The sequence below is a fragment of the Pristiophorus japonicus genome, chromosome 2 (genome assembly GCF_044704955.1).
Source record: "Pristiophorus japonicus isolate sPriJap1 chromosome 2, sPriJap1.hap1, whole genome shotgun sequence".
Lineage (NCBI taxonomy): Eukaryota > Metazoa > Chordata > Chondrichthyes > Pristiophoridae > Pristiophorus > Pristiophorus japonicus.
In genome coordinates, this window is record NC_091978.1 from 227,198,888 (window position 1) to 227,214,201 (window position 15,314).

At 42.6% G+C, this 15,314-nt stretch overlaps 2 non-coding genes across 2 annotated transcripts; both read left to right on the forward strand.

Annotated features, from left to right (window-relative positions):
- The first annotated feature begins 7,291 nt into the window (after positions 1-7,291).
- trnag-gcc (transfer RNA glycine (anticodon GCC)) lies at positions 7,292-7,362 on the forward strand. Its single transcript has one exon. It is a non-coding gene; the product is annotated as a tRNA-Gly (tRNA).
- A 5,772-nt stretch (positions 7,363-13,134) lies between these two features.
- Positions 13,135-13,205, forward strand: trnag-gcc (transfer RNA glycine (anticodon GCC)). Its single transcript has one exon. It is a non-coding gene; the product is annotated as a tRNA-Gly (tRNA).
- The last annotated feature ends 2,109 nt before the right edge of the window (positions 13,206-15,314 follow it).

Below are 15,314 nucleotides of genomic sequence, written 5' to 3' on the forward strand. Positions count from 1 at the left end.
ATAAACAAACAATTTACATGTAATTCCCTTGGTACTCTACTATTTCCCTTTGGTGCAGAGGGTCAGCTAGTAAGAAGTAGGTCTATGCCTAGAATACCTACAATCAATACTACAGTAAATTTATACATTTTCGCGAAAAGTAATTGTCCTTTTTAGATTTCAGCTTCAGTTACGGGTGCTCGTTTAACGTGTGAAGCGTGGATCCAGGCTTTCTTTCCTTGGACTTTAACAGCTGCCTGGGTGGTCAATAACACTTGATAAGGTCCCTCCCACTTGGCACCCAAAGGTTCTTTATGCAACTTTTTTCACATACACCCAGACTCCCGGGATGATGTCGTGTCCTCCTTCGGTTGGATTACCCCAAGCTGCCGATACCTGTCGGGAAACAGAACTAATAGCATTGGTTAAGTTCTGACAGTATGATAACAAAGTGTCATTCATTAAGTGAACATCAGCTTTCCGTAAATCGATAGTTCCTGGCAGCGACATGGGTCTTCCTATTATAATTTCAAATGGGCTTAGACCTGTAGTTCTGTTCGGGGTTGCCCTAATGCTGCATAGCACTATTGGTAGTGCCTGGGGCCATGGTGTTCCTTCTTGGTGATTTGTGCTTTGTCGATGCTGGCTTTATGTCCTTTCAGCCGAAGGTGATCCAGCAAAGCTCGTAAATCTTGTTTATGCTGTTCTTCTGTGTTTGAAACTAGCAGGATATTGTTGGGGTAAGCATGATAATTCCGCCCCTGTGTCTAAAAGACAGTCCACATCCTTATCGCCCACCCTCACAGTTATATAGCCCATCTCCCCTTTGTTGTATTAGTGCGAGGAGGGGGGCCAGGGTGGGCTCTAATCGTTTTTTGCTATCCCAAGTAACTCCTTCTGTTGTTGTATTGTCAGTCGCTTAAATGCTTCTATGAGGTCGTTATCTTGTGACAAGCCTGGCTTGTTGGCTGAATTGTATCCCTGGCTGCGTCCTCTTCCCCAGCCACGACCTTGCTGTTTTGCCCTGCATGTCTTGGCCCAGTGACCTTCTTTCCCACAATAATGACATTTTCCGGGTAATTTTCCTAATGACTGTTTATCGGAATCCTGGGATTTCCATCCCATAGCCTGTACAGCTCGGACTTTAGCTCCCATATCTCGATCTAATTGGTTACATCGATCCACTAATGCTGCAAAGGTAGTTCCTCTACCTTCCCAGTCCGGTAACACTACCTTAAGCATTTTGGACAGTTCTGGCTTTAGACCTGCCACGGGTCCAAACACTTGTTCATCCATTTCCTCATCCGTATTATTCATACCCGAATGTTCTAGCCACGTGCATCTAAACCGCTCGTCATACTCCAGGACCTCCTCTGTTCCTTTCTGTTGGCAGGCTGCAATTTTTCCCCAGTCTGTCTTAGCTGGACTGAAGGCTTGCAGCCAGTGTTTAATCGCTTCCCATCCTGCGTCTAATTCTTGCTCATTCTGCCCCAAAGCTTCTTCTACCTTGTCGTGCAATTTTCTTCCCTGTGTTTTTGGCACCATTATGGTCAAACTTTGCATTCCGTCCCAGGGATGAAGTTGATATATATTTCTTAAGCGGTCCAATTGGTCCCACGTTTTTACTCCCCCTTTCTTTGGATTGGGCAATTCCTTGGACCATTTATCAATTTTCTCTGGGTCTGCCGGATCATGAACTAAGTATTCTTCGTACACCCTTCTCTTTGTTTTTTTGGTCCCGCCCTCATCCGCAGTCTCTTCTGATTTGACTACAACTCGTCTTTTTTAAACGGGGCAAAGCGCACCCCTAATTCATCATCCTCCGACACTGTATTGTCGGAGGATTCAGAAACCGTATCTATTCCTCGGTCGTGTCTTCGGGTTTGCGCTTTTAATTTATCCAAACATGGGTACCCTGGGAATTGACCAATACATTTTCCTTTTCCTATTACTGTCTCTTCACCTAATGATTTTTTCCATTCTTTAATTTCACCTTTAAGATCTTTAACTTCCGCTTCCAGTTTTTCAAGTTCAAGCTTTTTCTGTCGCAGCTGTGCACAAACTGCTTGCAATTGATCCTTTGTACTGGTCAGTTCTCGATCATGTTGGGAACGCATTATAATTTCATTCCGGTTTCGAATCTGGCCCATAACCGCTAGGGACCATCTAGTTCGCTCTTTATTTTTCATACGGGTCATTTTTCCCCAGACCCTTTTAATCTCGTCCAAGGACCATTGTCCTTTGGAGGTTCCGTACTTTTGTTCGATCTTAATACAGGGTTTAGATAAGTTGAATTGTTGCTCTATGTATTCTTTCAACTGTTCGAGAATTAAATCTAAAGAAACTTGAGGTGGTGCCTGCCCACCTTTAACAGTTGTAGGCAATTCTTTGTTGTTATCTCCTGCTGCCATTATATTGAGTTCTTTACTGGGGTCTCGAGTCGTAAGCTTTCTAGCTGATCAATAGGTCGGTGATTAATTAACTAACACACCGCCGAAGTTTAGACGTCTATGGGACCTCGAGCCGACTACCAATCGGAGGGTTCACAAACAGGAGGCTTTCGGAATCGCGTAGAAGGAGAGGCAAATTTAGACTTTTGACCGAGGACTTTTTTTTAAAAAAGAGGAGACCTTACCTCTAGATATAGGTCCGATGTCCAAAATTCAGTTTCTTTCCTCAGCGACCCTGCTCGCAGCGCCAAAATTGTTAGATCTCTTAATTTCCAATGAAATACGAACTCCGATGGTAGTTTTAACTTTTTAATACTGGCAGAGAGCAACAAACTGCTGGCTGATTGCCAGTTTCTTTGTCTTACTGAGACACATGGTCAAAATGGCTGTATTTATGCCTGGATCAATTTACAGAAAAGAACTCGCCTTCTTTGACCTTATTGGTTCAATTGAAAGTCTTTTAATGTTTTATTGGCTCGCTACCCAAGGTCCGAAAATGTCAAGTTGATTGATGAGTTAATGCAACATGCCGAACTGCATGTAGCAGCCTTGACTTGGGGGGTCTGTGAATTTTCACAGTCTGTCTAAATGAGCCTGTTTGATTACTCTATCACAATTGATCTGATACATTTGATATAAACCCACAGAAAAGCCCCTGAACTGATTGGCTGGAGGGGGTAAAACAATTCTCTCTGGAGACTCCAAGTCTGCAAGGAGCCAGAACAACAAAGGGACCACAAGGTGTACGTTTTTGGAGAACGGGGTACTTAAGATGAGGAGTTATCTTTTGCCCTGTAGACTCCGTGTGCAAATTGGGGACATCCAGGTCCATCATCACAGTCAGTCAAAGAATCACCACAAATAACATATCGATCCAAACACATTATTGGAAACTGCAGCTCAGCGGGCATATTATTCATAAAATGGATATAAGTATACGAGCTAGAAGCAGCTCAGAAGCAAAGTACAGAAGCAAACGGGAAGGAACAGAACTGAAGAGAATGGCCAGAAGAGGGAACAACCGGTCACGGAATCAACGCCCATGAACCTACAATCTATGGTTACAGCTATGAACTGGAAGGATGATTGTGTGAGCTGAGGGTGGATTCACTCTGGAGCATCCACGATGCTGAGAATGATGTGAGTAGCATGTTTAGTGAGTTGGTCTTACTGCAGGTGAAGGGTCCACAGTTAGATAGAGAATGGAAGGCCAGCAGGAAGAGCAGTGCGAGGAAGATAGTGCAGGGGTCCCCTGCGGTCATCCCCCTGCAAAACAGATACACTGCTTTGAGTACTGTTGAAGGGGATGGACTCATCAGGGGAGGGCAGCAGCAGCCAAGTTCATGGCATTGTGGCTGGCTCTGCTGCACAGAAGGGTAGGAAAAAGAGTGCGAGAGTGATAGTGATAGGGGATTCAATTGTAAGGGGAATAGATAGGCATTTCTACGGCCGCAACCGAGACTCCAGGATGGTATATTGCCTCCCTGGTGCAAGGGTCAAGGATGTCTCGGAGTGGGTGCAGGACATTCTGAAAAGGGAGGGTGAACAGCCAGTTGTCGTGGTGCACATTGGTACCAACGATATAGGTAAAAAAAAAGGGATGAGGTCCTACTAGAAGAATTTAAGGAGCTAGGAGCTAAATTAAAAAGTAGGACCTCAAAAGTAGTAATCTCGGGATTGCTACCAGTGCCATGTGTTAGTCAGAGTAGGAATCGCAGGATAGCTCAGATGAATACGTGGCTTGAGCAGTGGTGCAGCAGGGAGGGATTCAAATTCCTGGGGCATTGGAACTGGTTCTGGGGGAGGTGGGATCAGGACAAACCGGACGGTCTGCACCTGGGCAGGACCAGAACTAATGCCCTAGCGTCCCCCTCACAGCTCACATCGCCACCCAATTTAGTGTCATCTGCAAACTTGCCGATATTACACTCAATTCCTTTATCTAAAGCATAAGTCTTAAAACAGGAGACTCGTCCTGTCATTTATGTTAATACCATCAGATCATCAGCTGTCACATGTACTTGACAAGATTTCTACTTGAATCACATTGGTGATTTATTAATATTAAAACAAAGCTCTGGTAACTCGAGATTTTTTTGAGCTTCCATTATGTTTAAACCGAACTCAGCTGTTACCATGAAATCATTCATGAGCACATAAGAACATAAGAAATAGGAGCAGGAGTAGGCCATACAGCCTCTCAAGCCTGCTCCACCATTTAATAAGGTCATAGCTGATCTTCGACCTCATCTCCACTTTCCCACCCAATCTCCATAATACTTGATTCTCTTAGAGTCCAAAAATCTATCGATATCAGACTGAGCAGCACAGCCCTCTGGAGTAGAGCATTCCAAAGATTCACAACCGTCTGACTGATCATGGCTAACTGGCCTGTACTTCCCTGTTTTCTCACTCCCTCAATTCTTGAATAGCGATGTTATATTTGCTAGCTTCTAATCCACTGTTGCAGAATCTCGGGAATTTTGGAAGATCACAACCAATGCATCTACTATCACTGCAGCCACCTCTTTTGGAACCCGAGGACGGAGGACATCAGGACCAGGGGATTTGTTGGCTTTTAATCCCATTAATTGCTCAAGTATTTTTTCATTACTAATATTAATTACTTTAAGTTCCTCACTCTCATTAAACCCTTGATTCCCCACTATTTCTGCTTTGAATTTTGTGTCTTCTACTGTGAAGACAGATACAAAATATTTGTTTAACATCTCTGCCATTTCCTTATTCCCCATTATAATTTCTCCTGTCGCTGCCTCTAAGGGACCCACATTTACTTTTGCTACTCTCCTTTTTTGAAACTTGTAGAAGCATTTACAATCTGTAGACATTTCTTGCAAGTTTACTCTCATTCTAATTTCTCCCTCTTAATTGTTTGGTCATCCTTTGCTGGTTTCTAAAACTAGCACACCTTTTCTGGGTAGGCTAAAATATCAAACAGTCAATTACAAAAACAACAACAACGTGCATTTATATAGCACCTTTAATGGAGGAAAACATCCCAAGGCTCTTCATAGTAGTGTATTAAGACATAAATTGGAGGAGGGTGGACTCACTTTACTTGTTTTCAGAGTCAATTCAGAGCTTCACAGCTGTATGTTGGTAGGAAACTGAAACTTCTTTGCCCTGGTGCTAAACCTGTAGTGTAAATAAATCACTAACCTTTAACAGCTTCCAGTTCATATATCTGAGTGGTCTGTCTAATGGATTTAGTAAGACTGCTTGTTTTCTGCAGCATTCTAGTTCTGAATGAGTCATCAGTCAGTTTTGTGCAACGCAAGGAAAGTTCGAGAAGCAGAGCATTGAGTGAGTGTAAATAAGGGAGGAGGAGTTGCAGACCAGAGGGTACTGGTTACAGGACGTAGCAACATGTGGAGAAAGTATCCACTCCAGTATAGAAAATGAACAGAAGCTGACCAATAGCGTGAAAAAAACTAACATGAGCCCCCAAGATTTGACAAATTCCAAACATACATCAATGAGGTGTGTGAATAATGATCCATTATTGTTATTTACATCCATCTGAAAGCTGAAGATTTATTGTAATGATTACAGGGTACCTGTTGCTAATGGGTACTTTGAGAATGTATTCAGACTACAACTGTAGTGTCAGTACGAAATGGTTTCACTTCACACTGCTGCTGCAGTTAGTGTAAATGTAGCCCAAATCTGGAGCCAGAGCCCAAACTGACACTGGAGTGAAGCAGAGTGAGACTCGTTGGAGGAGGGAGTCTCACTTTGATTTGTTACAGAGTCAGTTCAGGCCTTCACACCTGATTTACTACACAAATTGGGGAGATTACATACACACCAATCTAGAAAAAGGTGACAATAACGTCAAAAGAGATAAAACAAATATGTGTGACACACATTTTTTTTTTGGAAGGGCCTGGTTCCCCTCAAGCAATGTAAGTGTCAGCTTGGCCCAGTGGTAGCATTCTTGCCTGGATGTTTAAAAAAGGTAGTGGGTTCAATCACATTGCTGTGAGTCTCAGGTCACATATAGGTCACACTGCATAAGGTTGGCAGATTTTGTTCTCCATAGGACATTAATTAATAGACCAGTTGGCTTTTTACAACTATCCAATGGTCACTTTTTAATTCTGGATTGATTGAATTAACTAAATACAAATTCACAAACTGCCATGGCAGGGTTTGAACTCCGATACTTCAGGCTATTAGTCCAGGCTTAACTAGGATTATTAGTCAAGCAACATAACCACTATGCTATCGGCACTGAAGAGAGAAAGGGTTTGGAAAATAACATATCCCGAGCGCAGCATTTTCAGGGCAGGGTGGGGGGAGGGGCAGTGGGCAGTGGGCAGTGGGGAAGAGAAGAGATCAGAAAGTCCATGAAAGACACAGTGGAGTTGGGAGGCAACAACCCCAAGGTTAGCCAGGAATCCGTTCCCTGATCAAAGCTTCTTTTTATTTCATTCGATTTATTCAACATGAAACATATTTACAACATTGTGCTCATTCCTTTGTACCATACCAGCATTCCTTTACCATCTTTTAGCTCAAGAAATGAAAGTCATTATTAAAGACAAGAAGAACTTTGTCATTATTCTGTGATATTATGTGTCCCTTACCATTCATTAGCTTGAGAATTAAAGTTTAATTTGTTGGCCATGGCATATATAAATCTACTGAAGGTCAAAAACGGGTGAAACACTGTAATCCTGAAATGATTTTCTGAATATTAATAATCTCATTGAGTGGGGAACAGGCCCGAGGGGCGAAATGGCCTGCTGGTGTTCCGATGTAACATCGGTTGAAAGGAAATGGCATCACTTCCAAGTGAATGTATTTGTTAAATGGAGAGTGAAGTTTTCCCAGTGGTTGCATTGGTGGTTCAGTGGTAGAATTCTCGCCTGCCACGCGGGAGGCCCGGGTTCGATTCCCGGCCAATGCAAGGAGCACATTTTCTTGGCCATACTGCTTCTTTGATGCCTTTATCCTTCCCCCATAAACCATGTGTTTAGCATTTTGCTGCTACAACATTTCAACATCTGCTCAATCTGGCCCTTCTATTTCATCTTATTTCAATACTTAGAAACTTAGAAGTGTGACGTATTACATTTTGTTAGCAAGAATCGGGAGCTGACTTATTACTTGGAGGATGTGAGCCTGGGTGGGGTAGAGGAGGAAAGAGATCTCAGAGTACAAATATACAAATCACTAAACGTTGGCATACATGTTAGCAAAGATGGAAAAACAGCAAACCTAGCACGAGGGTTTATTTTGAGAGGTATAGAATTGAAAAGTGGGGACGTTTTGCTAAACCTGTATCGAATCTTGCTTAAACCACACTTAAGAATGCTGAGTGCAGTTCTGGTCACCATATTATAAAAAGAATATAGAGGCACTGGAGAGGTTGCAGAGAAAATTTACAAGGATGATACCAGAAATGCGAGGGTATACATATCAGGAAAGGAGGAACAGGCTGGGTCTCTTTTCTCTTGAAAAAAGAAGGCTGAGGGATGACTTAAAGAGGTCTTTAAATTTATGAAAGGTTTTGATAGAGTGGATACAGAGAGAATAGTTCCACTTGTGGGTAAGAGTATAACTAGAGGCCATCAATATAAGATAGTCACCAAGAAATCCAATAGGGAATTGAATGTAATATCTCCAAGTTTGCAGATGACATTATGCTGGGTGGAAGTGTGAGCTGTGAGGAGGATGCTAAGAGGCTGCAGGGTGACTTGGACAGGTTAGGTGAGTGAGCAAATGCATGGCAGATGCAGTATAATGTAGATAAATGTGAGGTTATCCACTTTGGTGGCAAAAACAAGAATGCAGAATATTATCTGAATGGTGACAGATTAGGAAAAGGGGAGGTGCAACGAGACCTGGGTGTCATGGTACATCAGTCATTGAATGTTGGCATGCAGGTACAGCAGGCGGTGAAGAAGGCAAATGGCATGTCGACCTTCATAGCGAGAGGATTTGTGTATAGGAGCAGGGAGGTCTTACTGCAGTTATACAGGGCCTTGGTGAGGCCACTCCTTGATTATCGTGTACTGTTTCGGTCTACTAATCTGAGGAAGGACATTCTTGCTATTGAGGGAGTGCAGCGAAGGTTCACCAGACTGATTCCCGGGATGGTAGGACTGACATATGAAGAAAGATTGGATCGACTAGGCTTATATTCCCTGGAATTTACAAAAAAGAAAGGGGATCTCATAGAAACATATAAAATTTTGACTGGATTGGGCAGGTTAGATGCAGGAAGAATGTTCCCGATGTTGGGGAAGTCCAGAACCAGGGGTCACAGTCCAAGGATAAATGGTAAGCCATTTAGGACCGAGATGAGGAAATACTTCTTTACTCAGAGAATTGTGAACCTGTGGAATTCTCTACCACAGAAAGTTGTTGAGGCCAATTCGTTAGATATATTCAAAAGGGAGTTAGATGTGGCCCTTGCAGCTAAAGGGATCAAGGGGTATGGAAAGAAAGGAGGAATGGGGTACTGAAGTTGCATGATCAGCCATGATCATATTGAATGGGGGTGCAGGCTCGAAGGGCCGAATGGCCTAGTCCTGCACCTATTTTCTATATTTCTAAGTTTCTATGTTTCTTTATCCAAAGAGTGCTGAGATTGTGCAACTCGGTACCACAGGGAATGGTTGAAGCGAATAGTATACATGCATTTAAGGGGAGGGTAGGCAAGCATATGAGGGAGAAGGGAATAGAGGTTTTTGCTGATAGATTTAGATGAAGAAAGACGGGAGGATGCTTGAGTGGAGCATAATCGCCGGCATGGGCTGGTAAGGCCGAATGGCCTGTTTATTTGTCGTATATCCTATGTAAACCTATATCATCCTACAAACAGAGACTAGAAACATAGAAACATAGAAAATAGGTGCAGGAGTAGGCCATTCGGCCCTTCGAACCTGCACCACTATTCAATAAGATCATGGCTGATCATTCCCTCAGTACCCCTTTCCTGCTTTCTCTCCATACCCCTTCATCCCCTTAACTGTAAGGGCCACATCTAACTCCCTCTTGAATATATCCAATGAACTGGCATCAACAACTCTCTGTGGCAGGGAATTCCACAGGTTAACAACTCTCTGAGTGAAGAAGTTTCACCTCATCTCAGTCCTAAATGGCCTAATCCTTATCCTAAGACTGTGTCCCCTGGTTCTGGACTTCCCCAACATCGGGAACATTCTTCCCGCATCTAACCTGTCCTGTCCTGTCAGAATCTTATATGTTTCCATGAGATCCCCTCTCATCCTTCTAATTTCCAATGTAGAAAGGCCAAGTTAATCCAGTCTCTCCTCATATATCAGTCCAGCCATCCCGGGAATCAGTCTGGTTCGCTGCACTCACTCAATAGCAAGAATGTCCTTCCTCAGATTAGGAGACCAAAACTGAACACAATATTCCAGGTGAGGCCACACCAAAGCCCTGTACAACTGCAGTAAGACCTCCCTGCTCCGATACTCAAATCCCCTGGCTATGAAGGCCAACATACCATTTGCCTTCTTCATCGCCTGCTGTGCCTGTATGCCAACTTTCAATGACTGATGAACCATGACACCCAGGTCTGGTTGCAACTCTCCTTTTCCTAATCTGCCGCAATTCAGATAATATTCTGTCTTCGCATTTTTGGCCCAAAGTGGATAACCTCTCATTTATCCACATTATACTGCATCTGCCATGCATTTGCCCACTCACCTAACCTGTCCAAGTCACCCTGCAGCCTCTTAGCGTCCCCCTCACAGCTCATACCGCCACCCAGTTTAGTGTCATCTGCAAACTTGGAGATATTAAACTCAATTCCTTCATCTATATCGTAAATCTTAAAGCAGGAGACTCGTCCTATCATTTATGTTAATGCCGTCAGATCATCAGCTGTCACATGTACTTGACAAGATTTCTACTTTAATCACATTGGTGATTTATTAATATTAAAACAAAGCTCTGGTAACTCGAGACTTTTTTGCGATTCCACTGTGTTTAAACCGAATTCAGTCGTTACCATGAAATCATTCATGAGCACATAAGAACATAAGAAATAGGAGCAGGAATAGGCCATACAGCTCCTCAAGCCTACTCCACTATTCAATAAGGTCATGGCTGATCTTCGACCTCATCTCCACTTTCCCACCCGATCTCCATAATACTTGATTCTCTTAGAGTCCAAAAATCGATCGATATCAGACTGAGCAGCACAGCCCTCTGAAGTAGAGCATTCCAAAGATTCACAACCGTCTGACTGATCATGGCTAACTGGCCTGTACTTCCCTGTTTTCTTGCTCCCTCAATTCTTGAATAGCGATGTTATATTTGCTACCTTCTAATCCACTGTTGCAGAATCTCGGGAATTTTGGAAGATCACAACCAAATCACATCTATTATCACCAGAGCCACCTCTTTTAGAACTCCAGGATGGAGGCCGTCAGGACCAGGGAATTTGTTGGCTTTTAAACCCATTAATTGATCAAGTATTTTTTCTTTACTAATATTAATTATTTTAAGTTCCTCACTCTCATTAGACCCTTGATTCCCCACTATTTCTGGTATGATTTTTGTGTCTTCTACTGTGAAGACAGATACAAAATATTTGTTTAACATCGCTGCCATTTCCTTATTCCTCATTATAATTTGTCCTGTCTCTGCCTCTACTTTTGCTACTCACTTTTTTACGGACTTGTAGAAACATTTACAATCTATAGATATTTCTTGCAAGTTTACTCTCATTCTAATTTCTCCCTCTTAATTGTTTGGTCATCCTTTGCTGGTTTCTAAAACTAGCACACCTTTTCTGGGCAGACTAAAATATCAAACAGTCAACTACAAAAACAACAACAACGTGCATTTATATAGCACCTTTAATGTAGGAAAACATCCCAAGGCTCTTCATAGTAGTGTATTAAGACATAAATTGGAGGAGGGTGGACTCACTTTACTTGTTTTCAGAATCAATTCAGAGCTTCACAGCTGTATGTTGGTAGGAAACTGAAACTTCTTTGCCCTGGTGCTAAACCTGTAGTGTAAATAAATCACTAACCTTTAACAGCTTCCAGTACGTATATCTGAGTGGTCTGTCTAATGGATTTAGTAAGACTGCTTGTTTTCTGCAGCTTTCTAGTTCTGAATGAGTCATCAGTCAAATTGGTGCAACGCAAGGAAAGTTCGAGAAGCAGAGCATTGAGTGAGTGTAAATAAGGGAGGAGGAGTTGCAGACCAGAGGGTACTGGTTACAGGACGTAGCAACATGTGGAGAAAGTATCCACACCAGTCTAGAAAACAAGCTGAAGCTGACCAATAGCGTGAAAAAAGCTAACATGACCCCCAAGATTTACAAATTCCAAACATACATCAATGAGGTGTGTGAATAATGATCCATTATTGTTATTTACATCCATCTGAAAACTGAAGTTTTATTGTAATGATTACAGGGTACCTGTTGCTGATGGGTACTTTGAGAATGTATTCAGACTACAACTGTAGTGTCAGTACGAAATGGTTTCACTTCACACTGCTGCTGCAGTTAGTGTAAATGTAGCCCAAAATTTGGAGCCAGAGCCCAAACTGACACTGGAGTGAAGCAGAGTGAGACTCGTTGGAGGAGGGAGTCTCACTTTGATTTGTTACAGAGTCAGTTCAGGCCTTCACACCTGATTTACTACACAAATTGGGGAGATTGCATACACACCAATCTAGAAAAAGGTGACAATAATGTGAAAAGAGATAAAAACAACTTGTGTGACACACATTTTTTTTTGTAGGAAGGGCCTGGTTCCCCTCAAGCAATGTAAGTGTCAGCTTGGCCCAGTGGTAGCACTCTTGCCTGGGTGTTTAAAAAAGGGAATGGGTTCAATCACATTGCTGTGGCTCTGGGGTCACACTACATAAGGTTGGCAGATTTTGTTCTCTATAGGACATTAATTAATAGACCAGTTGGCTTTTTACAACTATCCAATTGTCACTTTTTAATTCTGGATTGATTGAATTAACTGAATACAAATTCACAAACTGCCATGGCAGGGTTTGAACTCCGATACTTCAGACTATTAGTCCAGGCTTATTAGGATTATCAGTCAAGCAACATAACCACTATGCTATCGGCACTGAAGAGAGAAAGGGTTTGGAAAATAACATATCCCGAGCGCAGCATTTTCAGAGCAGTGTGGTGGGAGGGGCAGTGGGCAGTGGGGAAGAGAAGAGATCAGAAAGTCCAAGAAAGACACACGGGAGTTGGGAGGCAACAACCCCAAGGTTAGCCAGGAATCCGTTCCCTGATCAAAGCTTCTTTTTTATTTCATTCGATTTATTCAACATGAAACATATTTACAACATTGTGCTCATTCCTTTGTACCATACCAGCATTCCTTTACCATCTTTTAGCTTGAGAAATGAAAGTCATTATTAAAGACAAGAAGAACTTTGTCATTATTCTGTGATATTATGTGTCCCTTACCATTCATTAGCTTGAGAATTAAAGTTTAATTTGTTGGCCATGGCATATATGAATCTACTGAAGGTCAAAAACGGGTGAAACACTGTAATCCTGAAATGATTTTCTGAATATTAATAATCTCATTGAGTGGGGAACAGGCCCGAGGGGCGAAATGGCCTGCTGGTGTTCCGATGTAACATCGGTTGAAAGGAAATGGCATCACTTCCAAGTGAATGTATTTGTTAAATGGAGAGTGAAATTTTCCCAGTGGTTGCATTGGTGGTTCAGTGGTAGAATTCTCGCCTGCCACGCGGGAGGCCCGGGTTCGATTCCCGGCCAATGCAAGGAGCACATTTTCTTGGCCATACTGCTTCTTTGATGCCTTTATCCTTCCCCCATAAACCATGTGTTTAGCATTTTGCTGCTACAACATTTCAACATCTGCTCAATCTGGCCCTTCTGTTTCATCTTATTTCAATACTTAGAAACTTAGAAGTGTGACGTATTACATTTTGTTAGCAAGAATCGGGAGCTGACTTATTACTTGGAGGATGTGAGCCTGGGTGGGGTAGAGGAGGAAAGAGATCTCAGAGTACAAATATACAAATCACTAAACGTTGGCATACATGTTAGCAAAGATGGAAAAACAGCAAACCTAGCACGAGGGTTTATTTTGAGAGGTATAGAATTAGAAAGTGGGGACGTTTTGCTAAACCTGTATCGAATCTTGCTTAAACCACACTTAAGAATGCTGAGTGCAGTTCTGGTCACCATATTATAAAAAGAATATAGAGGCACTGGAGAGGTTGCAGAGAAAATTTACAAGGTTGATACCAGAAATGCGAGGGTATACATATCAGGAAAGGAGGAACAAGCTGGGTCTCTTTTCTCTTGAAAAAAGAAGGCTGAGGGATGACCTAACAGAGGTCTTTAAATTTATGAAAGGTTTTGATAGAGTGGATACAGAGAGAATGGTTCCACTTGTGGGTAAGAGTATAACTAGAGGCCATCAATATAAGATAGTCACCAAGAAATCCAATAAGGAATTGAATGTAATATCTCCAAGTTTGCAATTGACATTATGCTGGGTGGCAGTGTGAGCTGTGAGGAGGATGCTAAGAGGCTGCAGGGTGACTTGGACAGGTTAGGTGAGTGAGCAAATGCATGGCAGATGCAGTATAATGTAGATAAATGTGAGGTTATCCACTTTGGTGGCAAAAACAAGAAGGCAGAATATTATCTGAATGGTGACAGATTAGGAAAAGGGGAGGTGCAACGAGACCTGGGTGTCATGGTACATCAGTCATGGAAAGTTGGCATGCAGGTACAGCAGGCGGTGAAGAAGGCAAATGGCATGTCGACCTTCATAGCGAGAGGATTTGTGTATAGGAGCAGGGAGGTCTTACTGCAGTTATACAGGGCCTTGGTGAGGCCACTCCTTGATTATCGTGTACTGTTTCGGTCTACTAATCTGAGGAAGGACATTCTTGCTATTGAGGGAGTGCAGTGAAGGTTCACCAGACTGATTCCCGGGATGGTGGGACTGACATATGAAGAAAGACTGGATCGACTAGGCTTATATTCCCTGGAATTTACAAAAAAGAAAGGGGATCTCATAGAAACATATAAAATTTTGACTGGATTGGGCAGGTTAGATGCAGGAAGAATGTTCCCGATGTTGGGGAAGTCCAGAACCAGGGGTCACAGTCCAAGGATAAATGGTAAGCCATTTAGGACCGAGATGAGGAAATACTTCTTTACGCAGAGAATTGTGAACCTGTGGAATTCTCTACCACAGAAAGTTGTTGAGGCCAATTCGTTAGATATATTCAAAAGGGAGTTAGATGTGGCCCTTGCAGCTAAAGGGATCAAGGGGTATGGAAAGAAAGGAAGAATGGGGTACTGAAGTTGCATGATCAGCCATGATCATATTGAATGGGGGTGCAGGCTCGAAGGGCCGAATGGCCTAGTCCTGCACCTATTTTCTATATTTCTAAGTTTCTATGTTTCTTTATCCAAAGAGTGCTGAGATTGTGCAACTCGGTACCACAGGGAATGGTTGAAGCGAATAGTATACATGCATTTAAGGGGAGGGTAGGCAAGCATATGAGGGAGAAGGGAATAGAGGTTTTTGCTGATAGATTTAGATGAAGAAAGACGGGAGGATGCTTGAGTGGAGCATAATCGCCGGCATGGGCTGGTAAGGCCGAATGGCCTGTTTATTTGTCGTATATCCTATGTAAACCTCTATCATCCTACAAACACAGACTAGAAACATAGAAACATAGAAAATAGGTGCAGGAGTAGGCCATTCGGCCCTTCGAACCTGCACCACTATTCAATAAGATCATGGCTGATCATTCCCTCAGTACCCCTTTCCTGCTTTCTCTCCATACCCCTTCATCCCCTTAACTGTAAGGGCCACATCTAACTCCCTCTTGAATATATCCAAT